The 18,127-nt window shown below is 47.8% G+C and overlaps 1 protein-coding gene across 1 annotated transcript in view; it reads right to left on the reverse strand.

Moving 5' to 3' along the window:
• The window catches only part of lrrc32 (leucine rich repeat containing 32), a 36,371-nt gene extending 26,743 nt beyond the window's left edge, over window positions 1–9,628 (reverse strand). The window contains exon 1 of the mRNA XM_038818729.1: window positions 9,293–9,628. The gene's annotated coding sequence lies outside the window, so the exon portion shown is untranslated. The remainder of the gene's footprint in view (window positions 1–9,292) is intronic.
• Between the last annotated feature and the right edge of the window lie 8,499 nt (window positions 9,629–18,127).

An 18,127-nucleotide genomic window follows, 5' to 3' on the forward strand; every position in this document is an offset into this window, starting at 1 on the left:
TTGAAGGAAGTTTTTTGATCCAGCTTTGGATAGTTAGCTCATTCCTTTTATCTTGCTTTATTCATATCCTCAGGATATTCCAAAGTGCTTCACAGACAGTGAATAACTATTAATGAGGGAAACACCACAGCCAAATTTGCAAGGAGCAAAATGACTTGGGGTGAATCTCAGTCTGGATAGTAGGAGAGGCCCCTGTCTCTAAATTGCATCTTCACGGTCACACGATCCTATAACTAAAGCTTACGGACACGTGTTGGGGAAAAAAAAACAGCAGCTCTGACAAAACAGCAATTGCCGAGTATTAACCTGGATTACACGCTTAGATCCTGAACCATGCTTGTATCCACAACCCTGAGCCCAACACGTCAGTCAAGTTCGATGAACAATTTCCTTTTTGTAAAAGGACTGCAGCACCCACCTTCCTGCCCAGTAAGTAGAGTTTGTGCACGCACTGGAATGCCCCTGCACTCAATAATCTTTGCCAACATAGGAACAGGGCGAGGCGGTGGTTAATGCCACTAGACTCGTAATCCAGAGGCCCAGGTAAACTCTCTGGGGACAGGCAGAAATCCCACCACAGCAGCTGGCCAGGTTTAAATTCAATGAATAAACTCTGGGATCAAAACCTAATCTCAGTATCGGCGAGCGTGAAACACATCATCGGTGGTTGCAAAAAAACCCATCTAGTTCACCAATGTCCCTGAAGGGAATCTGCTGTCCTTACACGGTCTGGCCCACGTGTGACTTCGGCCCCGAACGGGGGGGGGGGGGGGGGGGGGGGGGTGCTGTGTACTGCTCGAGGGGCTGTTTTGCTGTTGAAAAGTTAAACCGAGGTCCTGCCTGTCCTTTTGGATGGATGGTACAGATCTTGTGGCATTAATTAAAAGAAGGGGAGGTGGGTTCTACCCAATATCCTGGCTATCTCTCAACTGACATGACTAAAGACTAGATTGTTTGATTATCGCATTGCTGTGGGATCTTGCTGTGTGTAATCTGGCTGCTGCATTTCCTACATTACAATGACAATCAAAAGCATTTCATTGGCTTAAAACACAGAACTCATGAAAAGGTGCAATGTAAATATAAGGGACGGTATTCCCCGATTTTGTGGCTCACTGCTGATGCCGGCGTGGGAACTGTGGCGTTTTATGACGCCAAAATCGGCGCCCAACCCTCACCGGTCCCAGGATGTGCGGCAGGTAAAACTCCCAGCTCCCACAGCAAAAACGGTTGGAGACTGGCCTGGTCCTTGGCCGCGCATGCGCAGGCCGGCGACCTGCAGAGGTCGCGCCGCACTACATGGCGCCGGCCGTGCACGGATCCGATCTGCCAATTACTGACCCCTGGCCACCCCCCACGAGCCCCCCCCCCCCAGCCCTCGCAGAAGCCTCCCCAGCCAGCAGCAACCCAGGCGCTGAACACAGTCCGCAGCCGCCACGCCAGGTTCCCAACAGCTGAGACCACACTTCCCCCGCGCGGTCGGGAACTCGGCCCATCGAGGGCGGAGCATCGGGGGAGGGCCTCCAGGTGACGCGATGACGCCATTTCGGAAGGGGCGGAGGATAGAAAACCAGCGTTGAACTGCCGCCCCCCCCCCCCCCCCCGCCCCAATTTGGGTGTCGGAAGGGATTCTCCACCCGATCGCCGATTACGATATCGGCGTCGGGCAAACGGAGAATCTCGCCCAAGTTCTTTCCTTCAAGCTTGTAAGGCAAACACATCAACATCTTGGCCAATAATAGAAAAAGCAGCACTCCATATACGTGCAACACTTCAAAGTGCTATCTGTTGAAGTAATGATTTGTTTGGTAGGCAACCAGAGCAGCCAAATTGCACATAGCAAGATTATTATTGAAAACAGAGACATGCATGTTGCCAAAGTTTTTCATCTTGCACGCATCAGGACAAACACAAAAATGCCAAATGTCACACTATCGCAACAATTTATACTACAGGAGAAAAGGGGGCTGAATGGTCAATAAATGGACCCCGATCTTCACCGCTTTGGCCAAACAGGAAATAGGATCAGGGAGCAAACTGCTTCAGTCGAGGGATTGATATCGGCCTGAAAAAAATGAGAATTGCATTCATATTCCCGGGGAGACGATGGAACAATGGTAATGTCATGGTAATAATAATCCAGTGACCAAGCTAATGCTCTGGGACAAGGGTTCAAAACCCACCACAGCACAAATTTTAATTCAACCAATAAATGTGGAATTGAAAGTCAGGATCAGTGATGGTCAACATGAAATCATTGTTTTTCTAAAAAAGCCATCTGGTTCACTAATGTCCTTTAGGGAAGGAAATCTGTTGTCCTTACCTGGTCTGACCTACATGTGACACCAGACCCACAGCAAGGATTCTTCCTTTGTATAAATTTAGAGTATCCAATTCATTTTTTTCAATTAAGGGGCAATTTAGGGTGGCCAATCCACCTACCCTGCACATCTTTGGGCTGTGGGGGCGAAACCCACGCAAACACAGGGAGAATGTGCAAACTCCATACAGACAGTGGCCCAGAGCCGGGATTCGAACCTGGGGCCTCGGTGCCGTGAGGCAGCAATGCTAGACACTGCGCCACCGTGCAGTGGTTAACTCTTAAATGTTCCCTTTAAAATGGCCAAGCGAGACACTCAGATTATTATTGAAAACAGAGACATGCATGTTGCCAAAGTTTTCCATCTTGCACTCATCAGGACAGCAATAAAGGGCAAGCAGCAAATGCCGGCCTTGCCAGAGTTTCCCACATCCCTTGAAAGAATAAAGAAAAAATATTTAGTTCTTTTCATGATCACCGGATGTCTCAACAGCTCTTTACAGCCAATGAAGTGCTTTTTAAAGTGTAACCACTGTTGTATTGTAGAGGGCAATGAAAATGCCGCTTCTTTCCATTGAATCAGTGACGATGGGATCATCTCCATCCACCTGAAGAAAGAGATGGGCACAAGCCTAACATCAAAATGACAGCACCCCTGACAGTACAGCATTCCCTCAGCCTTGTACTGGAGTGTCAGCCCAGTGGGATTGTCCGACCCCCTCCGGATTCGGCGGGGGTGGGAATTGTGCCGAGCTGGTCGGTGGGCCCTCCCCCCCCCCCCCCCCCCCGGTGATTCTCCGGCCCGCGGTGGGCCGAAGTCCCGCTGCTTCTATGCCGGTCCCGCCAGCGTAAATTGTACCAGATCCCGTGGGCGGGCTGCGGGGTCCTGGGGGGGAGGGGGCGCAGGGAGATCTGGCCCCGGTGGGTGCCCCCACAGTGGCCTGGCCCACGATGGGAGCCTACCCACCCGTGGGCGGGCCTGTGCCGTGGGGGCACTCTTTTCCTACACGTCGACCATCAGCCCCCACCATGGCCGACGAGTAGGTGAAACCCCCCTGCGCATGCGCGGGGATGACGTCAGCAGCCGCTGACGCTCCCGCGCATGCGCGGACTCGCGCCGGCCAGCGGTGTCACTTCGGCTCCGGCTGGCGTGGCGCCAAAGGCCTTCCACGCCAGCCGGCGGGGTGCCAACCACTCCGGCACGGGCCTAGCCCCTAAAGGTGCGGAGGAACGCACCTTTGGGGCGGCCCGACGCCGGAGTGGTTCACGCCACTCCATCCCGCCGGGACCCCCGCCCCGCCGGGTAGGGGAGAATCCCACCCCTTGTACTTCTTCAGAATTTCTGCCATTGTTTCATGTGGTCAATCTCTGGAGCGAGACTCGGAGCTTATATCCCTCTGAATTAGAGTTCCATGAACAGCCAATAACAACTTATAGCGCCATAAACGTAATGAAACATCCTAAGGTGCTTTGCATGAACATTATAATGCTATTTTTAGCAGATGTCTGTTTAGCTCAATCACAATTGTAACAAAACATTCAAACGTGGGGTTACCACTGGCCTGAATCCACCATTATCAACACCCTGGTGGTTACCATTGACCAGAAACTGAACTAGACTAGCCATATAGGATAGTCTTGGCAGCACAATAGCATAGTGGTTAGCACTATAGCTTCGCAGCACCAGGAACCCAGGTTTGATTCCCGGCTTGGTCACTGTCTGTGCGGAGTCTGCACGTTCTCCTAGTGTCTGCGTGGGTTTCCTCCGGGTGCTCCGGTTTCCTCCCACAAGTCGCGAAAGACGTGCAGTTAGGTAATTTAGACATTCTGAATTCTCCCTCTGTGTACCCAAACAGGTGCCAGATGTGGTGACTAGAGGCTTTTCACAGTAAGTTCATTGTAGTGTTAATGTAAGCCTACCTGTGACAATACAGATTATTATTATATAAATATGACTCCCCAAAGCCTGTCCACCATCTACAAGGCACAAGTTAGGAGTGTGATGAAATACCCTCCACTTGCCTGGATGCGTGCAGCTTTAACAACACTCAAAAAACTTGATACCATCCAGGACAACGCTGCCGCTTGATTGGCATACCTTCAGCATTCACCCCCTCCACCACCAACGCACAGTGACAGCCGCGTGTACCATCTATAAGATGCAACAACTCGCCAAGGCTCCTTCAGCAGCTCCATCTAAACCTACAACCTCTGTCATCTAGGAGGACAAGGGTAGCAGATACCTGGGAACCCCATCACCTGGAGGTTCCCTTCCAGGTCACTCACCATCCTGACTTGGAAATGTATCACCGTTCCTTCACTGTCGCTGGGGCAAATCCCTGGAACTCCCTCCCTAACAGCACGGTGGGTGCACCTACACCACATAATCTGCAGCGAATCAAGAAGGCAGGTCACCACCACCTTCTCAAGGGGCAATTAGGGATGGGCAATTTAAATTCAACCAATAAATCTGGAATTGAAAGTCAGTCTCATAAGACCATAAGACCATAAGACATAGGAGCAGAATTAGGCCACTCAGCCCATCGAGTCTGCTCTGCCATTCAACCATGGCTGATATTTTCTCACCCCCATTCTCCTGCCTTCTCCCCATAACCCCTGATCCCCTTATTAATCAAGAACCTATCCATCTCTGTCTTAAAGACACTCAGTGAATTGGCCTCCACAGCCTTCTGCGGCGAAGAGTTCCACAGATTCACCACCCTCTGGCTGAAGAAATTCCTCCTCATCTCTGTTTTAAAGGATCGTCCCTTCAGCCTGAGATGGTGTCCTCTGGTTCTAGTTTTTCCTACAAGTGGAAACATCCTCTCCACGTCCACTCTATCCAGGCCTCACAGTATCCTGTAAATTTCAATAAGATCCCCTCACATCCTTCTAAACTCCAACGAGTGCAGACCCAGAGTCCTCAAACGTTCCTCATATGACAAGTTCTTCATTCCAGGCATCATTCTTCTGAACCTCCTCTGGACCCTTTCCAAGGCCAGCACACCCTTCCTTAGATATGGGGCCCAAAACTGCTCACAATACTCCAAATGGGGTCTGACCAGAGCCTTATACAACCTCAGAAGTACATCCCTGGTCTTGTATTCTAGCCCTCTTGACATGAATGTTAACATTGCATTTGCCTTCCTAACTGCCGACTGAACCTGCACATTAACCTTAAGAGATTCGTGAACAAGGACTCCCAAGTCCCTTTGTGCTTCTGCTTTCTGAAGCATTTCCCCATTTAGAAAATAGTCTATGCCTAGATTCCTCCTTCCAAAGTGCATAACCTCACACTTTTCCACATTGTATTTCATTTGCCACTTCATTGCCCACTCTCCTAGCTTGTCCAAGTCCTTCTGCAGCCCCCTGCTTCCTCAATACTACCTGTCCCTCTACAGATCTTTTATCCCCACTCTTTGCCTTCTGCCAGTCAGCCAATCCTCTATCCATGCCAGGATCTTACCCTGAACATCATGAGCTCTTAACTTATTTAACAGTCTCCTATGCGGCACCTTGTCAAAGGCCTTCTGGAAATCTAAACAAATCACGTCCACTGGTTCTCCTTTATCTAACTTGCTTGTTACCCCCTCAAAGAACTCTTTTTTTTTTATAAATTTAGATTAGCCAATTATTTTTTCTAATTAAGGGGCAATTTAGCGTGGCCAATCCACCTACTCTGCACATTTTTGGGTTGTGGGGGCGAAACCCACGCAGACACGGGGAGAATGTGCAAACTCCACACGGACAGTGACCCAGAGCCGGGATCGAACATGGGACCTCAGCGCCGTGAGGCGGTTGTGCTAACCACTAGGCCACCGTGCTGCCCTCCCTCAAAGAACTCTAACAGATTTGTCAGACACGACCTCCCTTTGACAAAGCCGTGCTGACTCAGTCCTATTGTACCATGCACTTCCAAGTACTTTGCGACCTCATCTTTAATAACAGACTCTAAAATCTTACCAATGACCGAAGTCAGGCTAACCGGCCTATAATTTCCCATCTTCTGCCTCCCTCCCTTCTTAAACAGTAGTGTTATATTCACCACTTTCGAGGCCTCTGGGACCCTTCCTGCCTCCAGTGATTCCTGAAAGATCATCACTAATACCTCCACAATTTCCTCAGCTATCTCTTTTAGGACCCTGGGGTGTAGTCCATCTGGTCCAGGTGACATATCCACTTTCAGTTTCCCCAGAACCTTCTCCTTAGTAATGGTCACTGCACTCACCTCTGCTCCCTGGTTCTCAAGGAGTTCTGGCATCCCACTGGTGTCTTCCACCATGAAGACTGATGCAAAGTAACTATTCAGTTCCTCTGACATTTCTTTGTATCCTATTATTACTTCTCCGGTCACATTTTCTAGTCGTCCAATGTCTATTTTTGCCTCTCTCATACCTTTTATATATTGAAAAAGTCTCTTCCTATCTTCCTTTATATTACTAGCTAGCTTGCACTCGTACTTCATCTTCTCCCCCCTTATTGCTTTTTTAGTTGTCCTCTGCTTGCTTTTAAAGGCTTCCCAATCCTCTGGTTTCCCACTAATCCTCACCACTTCGGATGCTTTTTCTTTAGCCTTTATGCTGTCCTTGACATTCCTCATCAGCCATGGATGCCTTGTCCTCCCCTTAGCATGTTTCCTCCTCCTTGGGATGAATTTCTGTTGTGCCTCCCTAATAACCCCCAAAAACCCCTGCCATTGCTGTTCCACTGTCTTCCCTGCTAGGCTCCTTCTCCAATCAACTCTGGCCAGCTCCTCCCTCGTGTCTTTGTCGTTACCCTTATTTAATTATAATACTGTTACATCTGATTGCAGCTTCTTCCTCTCAAACTGCAGGGTAAATTCTATCATATTGTGGTCACTGCTCCCTAAGGGTTCCTTCACCTTTAGTTCCCTAATCAAGTCTGCCTCATTACACATCACCAAATCCAGAATTGCCTGTTCCCTAGTAGGCTCTGTCACAAGCTGCACCAAAAAGACATCTCTTCTGCATTCCACAAATTCCCTTTCTTGGGATCCACTACCAACCTGATTTTCCCAATCTACCTGCATATTTAAGTCCCCCATGATTATTGTAATATTGCCTTTTTTACACGCCTGTTCTATCTCCTGATTTATTTTCTGCCCCACACCCCGACTACTGCTAGGGGTCCTGCACATAACTCCCATCAGAATCTTTTTACCTTTGCGATTCCTCAACTCTACATGAAATCATGGTTGTTCTAATAAAACATCTGGTTCACTAATGTCACGAGGGACGTTCATGTGCCACTAAATATGTTTTGAAAACATTTATTAAAAATAAGTTTGATGAACACAAGCCCTGGTGGGAACTTGTTCTACATGTCCAGTCCCCATGTGGCAGAATGTAAAATTCCCTTTTCACCGCTCAGATCTGGCCCATTCTCCCAGCTCATGACCCCAGGTAACGTTTTGCTCACATCAGCCCCAAAACCCCGATCCCACTTCAAAACAAAAAGGAACCAGTTTCTGAAGGAGGAGCAGATTGACAAAGGTTGGCCTGGCAACATCTGCGGAGAGGGAAGGAGTTAACGTTTCAGGTCAAATGGGGTAGCGTCTGAAGGGCAGCACGGTAGCATTGTGGATAGCACAATCGCTTCACAGCTCCAGGGTCCCAGGTTCAATTCCGGCTTGGGTCACTGTCTGTGCAGAGTCTGCACATCCTCTCCGTGTGTGCGTGGGTTTCCTCCGGGTGCTCCGGTTTCCTCCCACAGTCCAAAGATGTGCAGGTTAGGTGGATTGGCCATGATAAATTGCCCTTAGTGTCCAAAATTGCCCTTAGTATTGGGTGGGGTTACTGGGTTATGGGGATAGGGTGGAGGTGTTGACCTTGGGTAGGGTGCTCTTTCCAAGAGCCGGTGCAGACTCGATGGGCTGAATGGCCTCCTTCTGCACTGTAAATTTTATGAAATTCTATGAAAAGTCACAATCGACCTGCTCATTCTTTCCCACGCATTTCCTGTTTCTATTTCAGATTTCCAGCCCCCTCAGTATTTTATGTTTATTTCCTAAAGCCTCTGGTTACAGAACTCGGAAATAGTATGGCACACAAATACTATCCCCTTTCAATGCATTTTTTAAAAAAAAGGTAACAAAAGTTGCCGCTAATCATATAATCGTTTATTGGCAAACATCTCCCTCCTTGGAAATTATCTGGGAGAAGTGCCTGAGCATGAATACTTGTTGGCTTATTTATCCCATCTCCAGTACTGTACCTTCCGTTACCTTCCGTTACCTTCTGGACGGAATTATGTCAAAAAAACGCATCTGTTAAACAGTCTGGTCATCCAGAGAAGTAAACATTTCAACAAAACGGCTTCAAGTTAAAAACAAATATATGCAGCACGGTGGCGCAGTGGGTTAGCCCTGTTGCCTCATGGCGCTGAGGTCCCAGGTTCGATTCCAGCTCTGGGTCACTGTCCGTGTGGAGTTTGCACGTTCTCCCCTTGTTTGCGTGGGTTTCACCTCCACAACCCAAAAGATGAGCAGGATAGGTGGATTGTCCACGCTAAATTGCCCCTTAATTGGAAAAAAATGAATTGGGTACTCTAAATTGGAAAAAAAAAGTTAAAAACAAATAAATAAAAGTTTATCTCAGTAAAGGAACCAGGTTAATCAGGAGCCAGGAATACAGTCTGTGAAGGAAAGGCGTCTCTCTGTACCCGGTGTCTCATTCATCAAAAGGAAATTTACACATTTGTCAATTTCACAGGCGTGTTCTTTTTTTTAAGAAAAGCTGGGGGCGGCACTGGCACCAGGGAAATCAACAAACATTTTTAAATCACCTTGTTATATATATTTACAATATTCAGTGATACACAGGAGGGAATAGCGACAAGAATGAAACAGACCAGAAATACAACAAATATTAAACAAAACACACACACATACAGGAAAGCACTGCTTTTTTGTGTGTGTGTGTGTGTTCTGGCTGATAAATGTTCAGTTGTTACCTGACTAGAAGCAGAGGCAGTGGAAGTGGAACACCAATAAAACTTCCCTCCCACTTGGTCTCACATTTCTCGCTGCTCGCTGCCCGAGTTCACTCGCTTGGCCCCAGTTAACGCGAGGGAAGGCTCTCTCTTCCCTGTTACTGCTGCACATCCCATTCCATTGACCGGCAGCGCTGGAACTGGGAACATATTTCTCCTGATCGCTGCGGAATCTCAACCATATAAGGAGGATGGCTTGAAAAAAGGGAAAGTTGCAGTGGACTATCGAGGAAGTAGTCACGGTTAGTCACCGATAGACGCTTGCCTCCTGCACTTGAAGATATCGATGGTACAACTCTTGTTAGTGTTTATGTTTCACACGAGCTTCCTCCCACCCCCTCTCCTTCTCACCCTATCAACATCTTATATTCCTTTCTCGCTCCAGCTTCTACTTAAATAGATAACTTCTCACCTCAACCACTCCCTGTGGTAGCTGGTAACACATTTCCTGAGGAAAGTGTCTCCTGAATTCGCTACAGGATTTATTAGTGACCATCCCACATTGATGTCCCCAATTTTAGTTTGCCTGCAAGTGGACACATCCTCTCTCCACTTAACCCACCAAATTTTAATTTTAAAGACTTCTATTAGATCACCTCTCAATCTTCCCTTGCTCAAAAGGCAGTGGAAGCTGAATTTGTTAATGTTATTAAGGCAGAGACAGACAGATTCTTGATTAACATGGGGGGGGAAAGGACATTGGGGGTCAGCAGGAATGTGGGGTCCAGGTTACAATCGGCGGCACAGTGGTTAGCACTGCTGCCTCACAGCGCCAGGGATGGTACCAGGGATGGTTCCCGTATCAGCCTCCCCGCACAGGCGTCGGAATGTGGCGACTAGGGGCTTTTCACAGTAACTTCATTGAAGCCTACTCGTGACAATAAGCGATTTTCATTTTTTCATTTCATTTTTCATGGGTTCAATTCCAGTGGTGGGTCTGTGTGGAGTTTGCGCGTTCTCCCCGTGTCTGCGTGGGTTTCCTCCGGGTGCTCTGGTTTCCTCCCACAGTCCGAAGGTGAGCAGGTTAGGTGGATTGGCCACGCTAAATTGCCCTTTTGTTTTCAAAGATTTGCAGGTTAGGTGGGGGCTTCGGATTTGGATTGGATTTGTTTATTGTCACGTGTACCGAGGTACAGTGAAAAGTAATGTTCTGCTTGCAGCTCAAACAGACCATTCTGTAATGAAAAGAAAATACATAATAGGGCAAAATAAAACACACAATGTAAATACATAGACACAGGCATCGGGTGAAGCAGACAGGACTACTCAGTAGAGAAGATGTGTGAAGAGATCAGGTCAGTCCATAAGAGGGTTGTTTCGGAGTCTGGGAACAGCGGGGACGAAGCTATTTTTGAATCTGTTTGTGCGTGTTCTCAGACTTCTGTATCTCCTGCCCGATGGAAGAAGTTGGAAGAGTGCGTAAGCCGGGTGGGAGGGGGTCTTTGATTATGCTGCCCGCTTTCCCCAGGCAGCGGGAGGTATAGACAAAGACAATGGATGGGAGGAGGGTTCGTGTGATGGACTGGGCTGTGCTCACGACTCCCTGAAGTTTCTTGCAGTCTCAGTTGCCATACCAGGCTGTGATGCAGCCCGATAGGATGCACCTGTAAGGATAGTGTGGGGAATGGGCCTAAGTGGGGTACTCATTCGGAGGGCCGCTGGAGACTCGATGGGCTGAATGGCCTCCTTCTGCACTGTAGGGGTACTATGGAATGCGACCAGCCAGGATTTTATTGAATAGCAGAGCAAGCTCGAGGGACCTTGTGGCCCAATTGGTATGTTCCTATGAGCTGCAGTCTGCCATGCACCCTTCAATAACTCACCAAGGGTCCTAGCTCCTTACAAACTCACAACTTCTACCATCTGCAAGAACAAGGGCAGCAGGCACCTCAGAACAAATGCTAACTCCGCTCTAAGTCACTCACCATTCTGACTTGGAAATATATCACCGTTCCTTCACTGTAGCTGGGTCAAAATCCTGAAACTCCCTCCCTTAGAGCACTGTGGGTACACAACATGAACTGCAGCGGTTCAAGAAGGCAGCTCACCACCACCTTCTCAAGGGCAATTAGGGATGGGCAATAAATGCTGGCCTAGCCAGCGAAGCCCACATCCTTTCAATTAAATAAAAAATATATATCTTGTAGGCTGCATCTGAATTTTCTTTGGGGGCAATGTTGGATGATGTGCTTCAGGGACTGATTAGGAGCAGTTATGATAGAGAGGTTTTAATGTTCCATCTATTTACCAGTGTTTACCATGTCCTGGTCTGACGTGGTTGATTGGCCATTGTTTGCGAGGAAGATTTGACCCTCCAGATTGTATTGTCTGCTTCTCTTTGAAGAATTCATGTTGTTTGTCACAGATCTTTCAAGCATTTCACCATCGCTCATCAAGGCCGAATGATCTTAGATTTGCTCAATTATCTTGAAATGCGACCCTCCAATAATATTGTCGTATTTTGAACTCTTTTCTCTCCTGCAACCTTTACCACTGACAACTACAAAAGCAGAGAGATCTTGGGGGAGTCTCATCACTTCCCCTTCAACTCACAAAGCAGCCTGACATGCGACAAAAGTATTGCCATCCCTTCATTGTCACTGGGTCACTTTCCCGGGAACCCTCTCCCTAGCACCATTGCGAGGGACTGCAGTGAGTTCAAGGAGAAATTCCAACGATCGCTTTCTCTGGGAAACTAGGATTGAGGGATAAACGCTCACCCACAGCACTGTAAAATATCTTTCGAAAATAAGAGCTCGATATTCTGCACAAAACATGTGAACACTCGGTGGGGGGGAAGGGGGTGGTGGAATTGAACAGAACAAATAATTCCGACAGCAATAATCAGAGAGGAATCCGTACCTTTCCCCATCTAGTTAAATTTCAACAAAAGAACAAACACTTTACTTTGACCATACCTCTTTGATTCCACACAGGGAGATATGTCAATCCTTGATTGAATTCCTACAGTCCCAGCAGCGACTACACCAGAAAAGTACTTCATTGGCTGTAAAATGCTTTGGGATAGCCTGAAGTCATGAAAGGCGCTATATAAAGGCAGGCTATTTATGTTTGGTGACAGAATTGGCTGCATTACTCAGTGGAAGCATGTAATGAAATGAAATGAAAATCGCTTATTGTCACAAGTAGGCTTCAAAGGAAGTTCGTGTGAAAAGCCCCTAGTCGCCACAGTCCAGCACCTGTTTGGGGAGGCTGGTACGGGAATTGAACCCACGCTGCTGGTCTGCCTTGGTCTGCTTTAAAAGCCAGCTATTTAGCCCTGTGCTAAACCAGCCATCTATTCAACCACGGGAGGGTTACGTCGCAGGTGAGCCTGATCCTGTCTCCTGTTCTTGCAGGGCAATGCAGGGATATGGGGAGCAGACGGGAGAATGGAGTGGAAATCCCACGATCAGCCATGATCGTATTGAATGGTGGAGAAGGGCCACGGGCTGTGTGGCTCACTCTTGCTCTTATATCCTGTGTTCCTGCATCCTTTCAGACAGATACTTTCTTGGGTCACTAGATGGCAGTCTGGAGCTGCGAGCATGATTGAATATCCGATCGTAGCTTTCCCATTATCTCCCAGTACCCTCCAGCAAACAGTCTACATCTTTTTTGAATATTGAATGCATATTATGGCATTACTTCAAATGAGAGTTTCATATATTTATGTTCACTAAAATAAAATTATAGGTATCACATTCATTATAGACCTTAATTTGGATGGACAACAAGAAATAGTTCCATAATAAAGCATTGATTTAAGAGCAAGACACGGTTTATAGCTTATCTCAATATCTGGATATCTATTTTGCCCTTTCTCTTCTTCCTCTTTCATTTTCCCTTCTTTCTCCCTTTCCACCCTCATCCCCTTTTCCGCACTCGCTCTCTGCTTCACTTCCCTCTCTTTCTTTCACTCTGTCCTCTCTCTTGCCTCCTCTGACTCCTTTCTCGTTCAGCTCAGCCACCTCCAATCCTGCGTCCCGCCTTCCCCCTTCACTGTTCATCCTGACCTTCGTTTAGCCGTTGCTGCATTCAATTCTTCTATGGAACCAGAGGACACGGTCTCAGAATAAGGGGCAGGTTATTTGGGATTGAGATGGGGAGGAATTTCTTCACTCAGGGGGTAGTGAATCTTTGGAATTTTCCTGCCTCAGAGGGCTGTGGAAGCTCAGTCGTTGATTCTATTCAAGACTAAGGTCGATCCATCTCTACACATTGAATATACAAAGGGATACGGGGATAGTGCAGGAAAATGATGTTGAAGTAGGAAATCAGCCATGATCTTATTGAATGGTACAGTGCAAGAAGGGCTGAATGGCCTACTCCTATTTCTTGTTTTCTTATATTCTTATGATATAGAATCTCAAAGCACAGATAGAGGCCACTTGGCCCATCGTGTCTTTACTGAAAGAGCAGTTCCACTCACCCTGCCACCAGTGATCATTCCTAATAGACTTCTGGACTTTTTTCCTTTTCGAGCATTTATCCAATTTCGTTTTAAAAGTTATCATTGAATCTGCTTCCATTGACCATTCAAGTGCCTTCCAAATCACAGCAACTCGTTCCGACAAAGAATTCTCTGCTGCTCCTGTCTGCTTCTTTTTACCAATTGACATAAGCCCATGTCCTATTTGTTTTATTCATTTACGGGATGTGAGTGTCGCTGGTTAGGCCAGCATTTATTGCCCATCCCTAGTTGCTCTTCAGAAGGTGGTGGTGCGTTGCCTTCTTGAACCGCTGCAGTCCCTGTGGTGCAGGTACACCCACAGTGCTGTTAGGGAGGGAGTTCCAGGATTTTGACCCAGCGACAGTGAAGGAACGGCCGATATGTTTCCAAGTCAGGATTGTGAGTGATGTGGAGGGGAACCTGCACTCGGTGTTGCTCCCATGTGTCTGCTGCCCTTGTCCTTCTAGATGCTCGAGGTCACGGGTTTGCAAAGTGCTTTCGAAGGTGAGTTGCTGCAGTGCATTTTGTGTATGGTACATGGGGTTGTTCTTCTCTTTTAGCAGTGGAGAGAGTGAATGTTAAAGATGGTGAATAGGACTCTGATCAAGCGGGCTGCTTTGCCCTGGATGGTGTTGGGTTTCTTGAATATTATTGGAAATGTACTCATCTAATCAAGGTCACAGTCCTGATTTGTGACTTGTAGACTGCGGGCAGACCTTGGGAAGTCAGGAGTGGAGTTACTTACCACAGAATTCCCAGCCTCTGACCTGTTGTTGTTGCCACCTTGGCTTGTCCACTTTTGGTCAGTAGTAACCCTCAGAATGTTGGAAGTGGGGGGTTCAGTGATGGTAATGCCATTGAATTTCAAGGGAAGATGGTTCAATTCTCTCGTAATGGCCGGGTACTGGTGTAGAGTGAATGATAGTTGCTATTTTCCAGCCCAAACCCCGAGTGTTGTTGAAATCTTGCTGCAGACGGACATGGAATTCTTCAGTATCTGAAGAGTCATGAATGGTGCTGAACATTGTGCAATCATCAGTGAACATCCCCACTTCTGACCTCATGATAGTGAGAAGCTCATTGATGAAGCAGCTGAAGGTGGTTAGGCCTGGGACACAACCCTGAGGTTATTCCTCTTCAAGGGGAGTGATGTCCTGGGACTGAGATGATTGACCTTCAACCACCACAGCCATCTTTCTTTGTGCCAGGTGTGACTCCAACCAGCGGAGAGTTTCCCCCCTGATTCCCGTTGACTCCAGTTTAGCTCGGGCTCATGGATGCCATACTTGGTCAAATGCAGCCTTGATGTTAAGGACGGTCACTCTCACCTCACCTCTGGTATTCAGCCCTTTTGTCCATGTTTGAATCAAGGCTGTAATGAGGACCGGAGCTCTAGCGCAACCCAAACTGAACATTTGCTGGAGTTTTGTAGAAATAGAAGAGGTGAGTTCAGAGGGCCACAGACCATTGCTATAGAAAGACCACCGAGGCACGTCCAACAAGAGAGGCCACCTTCAGGAGATAAGGCTGGAAAGATTGAAACAGTATTGTGAGAAGGATAAGCTCCCCTTGACTGGAGTCTGGTGCAGATTTACCAAAACGATCGCGAGGCTTGAAGGGTTAAACTATGCTTCTGTTCTCTTGAGTTAGAACAGTGAGGGTTAGAGGGCTGAAGGTCAGTTGAAAAGGTCAAAACTGAGGTTGATAGATTTCTGTTAGCTAGGGGATCATAGAATTTCATAGGATATGGGGTTAATGGGGCTGAGGTGCAGATCCACCATGATCAAATGGCCCCCTTTCGCTTCGTACTCTTAAAAACAGGAACAGAGCTGAAGTATGGAGTTTGAACTACCAACGAATCAGATAAGGCCGATTTCCTCGACCAGCAATGGAATTCTAAATTTCCTCTTGTTTATTTTCCTGGCACACGCAAAGGGCAGAGAGCTGCTGATTGGGGTTGCACTGGCTCAGAAGGCTGCATTGCTTTTCTAACACCTCATAGGCCGATCCATTCCTGTGCCGAGTGATGTTTAATGAGGGTCAGAGCCGGAGCGTTTGTTTTCTAAATGTCCGAGGCCTCGTTAGCTATTTCCCTCTTGGCTGCCCGGACATGAATCAAAGTGTAGAACAAGTAAGGGTCACTCTCTGAACAGGAAGAGAGTTTTGCATGGGTACACCATAAATCAGATACTGCAAAGGTTACCAAAGGGCCTCCTCCTGTGCTGGCGGGGAAGGCCGTTTCGTCTGCACATTCCAGGAAGCTGAAGAAACCTGGCTCAGTCAATGAACTGCAGGGAAGTCACCCCATAACTAAGGAAAAACGAACATTTTGATAGTTTAATTGAACCCAGACATTCCTCCCTTCTTGCAAAGGTAAACAGAAACATACATACACAATTTTGGTCGGACGGAACTTGAATTTTGCTGAAAAGAAAGACGTGCGGCCGAAGCTTTTCATTAGGACAAACACAAGAGTGGCAAATTTCAAACAATCACAACAGTTTATGCCGCAGGAGTAAAGGCTGCTGTGGGTTGGCAAGTCAACTCTCATTGGCTGGGATGTTTGCAGAGAGAAAGCCACAGGGAACCATAGGCTCCCCAAGCTCCTGCTTAATTCAAAATAAGCGCAACGCTTCAACATATCCCTTTTGTTTGCAGAAAAGGGGTAACCCGCGTGTGAATGTAGCAAGTGTAAGTGGACCACGTTACAAGCTTGACCGATTATCTTAAATTTGGTGCCAGTGTAGCTATTAGGGGGCTGAGGTGACAATTCTAAAGGGATAGAAGAGCAGAAAGATCTGGGGATATCTGTCCACAAAGCATCCAAGGTTGCAGGGCATGTTGGGACCGCAGTTAATAAATTATATGGGATCTTGAGCTTTATAAATAGGGGCATAGAGTACAAAAACAAGGACGTTATGTCAAATCTGTATAAACCACAGGTTTGACCTCAGCTGGCCCAGTTATGGACACTGCACGCCAAGAAGGATGTCAACGTATTCGAGAGGGTGCTGGAAAGTATCAGGGGTATGAAGTCAGGGAAGGCCCCTGGGCCGGATGGGTACCCGGCAGAATTTTATAAGGAATTTGCGGCGGACCTGGCACCACATCTGTTGGGGGCGTTTAATGAAGCACTGGAGAAGGGGGAGTTGCTGGAGATGATGAAGAGGCACTGCGAAGGGTAAACGGGACCTCCTCTTGTCCAAGGATGAGCCAGATACAGTTTAAGGTGGTGCACAGGATGCCTGTGACCTGGGCGAGAATGAGTGGGTTCTTTCAGGGGGTAACAGATGAGTGTGAGAGGTGTGGGCGGGGGCCAGCAAATCATGCGCACACGTTTTGGGGTTGTGAAAAATTGGGAAGATTCTGAGCGGGAGTGTTCGCGGTCTTAGCCAGGACAGTGGAGGAGGAGGTGGATATTGGGGGCAATATTTGGGGTTTCAGAGAAGCCGGAGCTCATGGAGAGGAGGAAGGCCAATATCTTGGCCGATGTCTGAATGCACGGCGGTGAATTGTGCCAGAGTGGCGGTCGGCATCGCCACCGGGGTAGCGGCTTTGGTTGGGCGACCTGTACGACTTCCTGCGATTAGAGAAGATAAAGTATGAGATAAGGGGCTCAGCAGGGGAGGTGAGAAAAGGTGGGGGATGTTTGTGACCGTGTTTGAGGGGCTGTTCATCGCGGGGGGGGGGGGGGGGGTGTGATGGGGAGGGGGCTGATGGGGAGGGGGGGGTGATGGGGAGGGGGGTGTGAAAAAAGAGGAAAATCTGTACAAACTGTATAGTTGATTGTTGGGAAGAATGTTTCCCGGCTTATTTGCTGTAACCTACTTTGATACAAGTTTGAGTAAAATGCGTTTAAAATAAAAGATTCACGAGACTGGTTCCAGGGATGGGGAACTTTAATTACATCGCTAGATTAGAGAAATTAGGAATGTTCTCCTTGGCAAACAGAAGATTGAGAGGAGACCTGTTAGAGATGGTCAAAATCACGAGGGGTCTGGGCAGACTAGACAGGGGGAAGCTGTTCCTATTGGTGGAAGGATTGGAAAATAGCAGACACATTTAAGGGATTGGCAACAGAAACAAAGGTGACACGAACAAAAATCTTTTCGCGCAGCGAGTGGTTGGGGTCTGGAATGCACTGCCGGGGTTAGCAGTGCAGTGGTTAGCACTCCTGCCTCACAGCTCCAGGGTCCCGGGTTCAATTCCAGCCTTGAATGACTGTCCGTGCAGAGTCTGTACGTCCTCCCCGTGTCTGCCTGGGTTTCCTCCGGGTGCTCCGGTTTCCTCCCACAGTCCAAAGACATGCAGGTTAGGTGGACTGGCCATGATAAATTGCCCCT

Source organism: Scyliorhinus canicula, chromosome 14 (genome assembly GCF_902713615.1).
Source record: "Scyliorhinus canicula chromosome 14, sScyCan1.1, whole genome shotgun sequence".
Classification (NCBI taxonomy): Eukaryota; Metazoa; Chordata; class Chondrichthyes; order Carcharhiniformes; family Scyliorhinidae; genus Scyliorhinus; species Scyliorhinus canicula.